The sequence below is a fragment of the Humulus lupulus genome, chromosome 3 (genome assembly GCF_963169125.1).
Source record: "Humulus lupulus chromosome 3, drHumLupu1.1, whole genome shotgun sequence".
NCBI classification, from domain to species: domain Eukaryota; kingdom Viridiplantae; phylum Streptophyta; class Magnoliopsida; order Rosales; family Cannabaceae; genus Humulus; species Humulus lupulus.
The window spans coordinates 103,265,919-103,269,188 of NC_084795.1; the positions used below are offsets into that span (position 1 = coordinate 103,265,919).

At 34.1% G+C, this 3,270-nt stretch overlaps 1 long non-coding RNA gene across 1 annotated transcript; it reads right to left on the reverse strand.

The window, feature by feature from the left end:
- Positions 1–1,349: 1,349 nt before the first annotated feature.
- LOC133821286 (uncharacterized) lies at positions 1,350–2,938 on the reverse strand. The gene is made up of 2 exons (XR_009887438.1): positions 2,828–2,938; positions 1,350–1,580 (listed from the first exon to the last, which is right to left on the reverse strand). It is a non-coding gene; the product is annotated as an uncharacterized LOC133821286 (long non-coding RNA).
- Between the last annotated feature and the right edge of the window lie 332 nt (positions 2,939–3,270).

Below are 3,270 nucleotides of genomic sequence, written 5' to 3' on the forward strand. Positions count from 1 at the left end.
CGCATACAACGTTCTAGGGATCGAATAATCTTCATTAATTGCCTGCCATCTATATCGCGAATTAAGACACGTCATCTCATATTTTTCAGGTACAACAATTGCCCCCCAAGCCTCTACTCGTGTATGACCTCACTCCTATGTCTGACAAACACAGTAGAGGCTTTTAGACTTCCGTCGTGGGAAAGTTGCCTACCTACCCTCTCGAGTATGGGACACGCAGCTGATTTCTACAGGCGTTTTTTCAGGTTTTGAGTACAGTGACAGTTGTCTTGTCACCTTTTGGCTGCCGTTTGGTCTATTTAATTTTAGCCCTTCGATTTGAAATTGCATCGATCGAACGACTTTGAAAATTTCTCGGACTTAGCCAATATATAAGGGAACTTAGTCGATCTTCACCACCTTTTCACCCCTTGCTAAAATTTTTTCCTTTTCTCTCTCATTCTTCTGAAACTTCTCAAAAATCCTTTGGCGATTTCTCTCTGATTCATTGTTATAGCCTCCCCTTTCCCTCAATCCTTCAAGCTTTTTCCTTTGATCAAAACTGTAAGTAATCTTTCGCTCTTTGCTACAAACTTATTCATATTTTTTGCAATATGTTTCTTTCGAATGCTTCTACAGTTACTTTTTTTTTTACGTATTGGTTCTATCAAAGGTTAAATTTAGGTTTGCATATTTGTGTTTTGCAAGGAAAAATAGGTTATAGGATAGTATATGTTTATTTAGCCGTGTACATTGAGTGAGTAACAAAATAGGTAAATTTCTAGGCATTTTATGGGTTTTTGGGGTTTGAATGAAGAACAATTTAGGCTAAATTTATGGTTTTCTAGCCCCAAAAGTGGGTAGCTTAAAGGCCACGTTTTTTGGGCGGTTTTGCATTAAAATCGCTTTCTAAAATCACTTTTCTTACATGCGATTTCTGAGGGGACAATATTTTTCGAGATTAGGACACGTGAATTAGGTGCATCCGTGAATCCATGTACACATGCTCTAAACCCGTACTAGTTCGTAGGATTTCCAGCTCGTAGGAATTGTCTTCTTAAAATGTTAGGTTGAGTTTCTAGGGATGCCCATATAGTTATTAAGTATGACCAATTCACTTGATTCTCTTAACCCTTATCCCAGAGTATATCCTTAGATCACCCACTAACACTTAGTATTATTTTGTGCCCAGGCGAGCTAAATTTTCGTCAAAATGAGTCAACGAAAATAGAAGAACGTACTTGACTCCTATTCTCAAGGCTAGCACCCTCACTAATATCAACCTTATTTGGTACTATTATTGAGATGTTACGTTTATTACTGATTTCAAATTGGGTTCTTAAAATCACGATTTTTTTTCATAAGGTATAATAAAACAGTTTCTCAACTTTATTTATTTTACATATTAAGCGTCTCTAATATTTAATACATGAGTTGCATAATTTTATTCATCGTACATAAGACACAAAAAAACCTAATTCCACAAGTCGTTAATACACAAACATAAACCACTCCCACACAACCTTTATTTATTCATATGTACAACCAAAGTTGGCACTAGGCTTTAGTTCATTGGTCCCATTACACATCACTTTCCTGACCTACAACACAAGACAACTATGAGCTAAAGCTCAGTAGGTAAAGTAATGCATGCAATAAAATATGTCTGCTCTACATAATATGCATAATTCTCTTATTTTCCTCTAATATTCTCCTTATCATCTTTGGCTCCTCTTATCTCGTGCACAGTGTTCGATCAGGTCAAAGCTTGTAGGACTTGCTTATAATTTATAAAATAAAATCTCATGGGTTCTCCTCTGGCTAGCCATCACCACAAAGGGGTTCATTACTAAACCTTATTTCATCGTTGCCTCGTCAGACTCAAGACTATAAGGCGACCACACTCTATGGTGTCATATAACATATCTAATGTGGAGGAGAAGACTAAAACTTATAATTGGTTCACTTGAACCTAACCCACACTAATGGGTTGCCATATTGAGCCTAACTCCAGGCTTACATATAAACTCACCTTCTTGAAATAGCGGCGCCCCTTAACATATTATTCTTACCTTGATAACATCTCGTCTTTAGCTTTACATAATACTTATTAAGACACATTAAAATTTTATTATTATAATCTCATGTATGGTCTCATATCGTATACTATACATATAACTCTATATGTCATGCATATGAACTGAATATGATATATCAATGTACACATAGTTATCATTCAATAAAAATCATCATGACAAACTTCACATAACACATAATTCTTGTGTTGCAGTTGAGTACTTCACTTACCTTATTTCCAAAATATATTTCACCGTGTAACAAATAGTGTCTCATGTGTCGATGTGCTTATCCTGACAAGGGCATGAATTATTACATCAATTCAAACTTATGCTTTTCTTAGAATTCCCATTGTCATATATATATATATAAACTCAACTCATTATTTTAATGATTTAGAAAAAATCCCAAAACCTTCATAAATCATCACAAAATTATCATATACCGATTTCGATAAAATCCTAGTCTTCAAAATCATCACCCAAATTAAATTAAATGAGTCTCCATGTCTTTTCTAACATTTATAAACATATCAAACCTCTTATAAAATCAATCAAATCACCAGTAATGAGTTTATACTCCAAGAACCACAAAATTCTCATAAAAAACAAAACCTTCACTTATTGAGAAACGTTTTGGCAGAAACATTCTCTTCTAGATTTTCTAAACTTCAAACTACCTGAGATCCATCAAGAGATATCCTAGATGGTATAAAAAAAATCACAATTAACCTCTCAAAAAAATTCAAAAATATGATATAACTCTAAAATACCAAAACTGAGCTCAATTCACTTCTTCAGGTTGATTTTCACTAAGAACTTCTTGGAATCTCTTTACTCCAGCCAATGACCTTTTTTTTCCCTCTCTTTCTCTATGTTTTTGAGAGCTATGGTCATGAAATGAAAAAAGATAATGATAATGATAAATTTTGAATGATTAAACTTACTTTTTACCAAACTTTGACATTTTACATCCTAATACCTAACTTTTTTTAACTATAAAACCTTATCTCTTCATAATGTCAGCCTTATCATCTGCTAGACCACTTTTCCTAATGTGTGAAATACTCACACCAAACCTTAGGTCCATATGAGTTCATATCCAATAGTTATGCTTACCCGATTGAGCGTAGCACACTTATGCTAAGCTCATTTTGACTTTAGGTATATTCCACTAATTATGTATACCTTCCCTCAAGACTTAATGCAAGAGTCA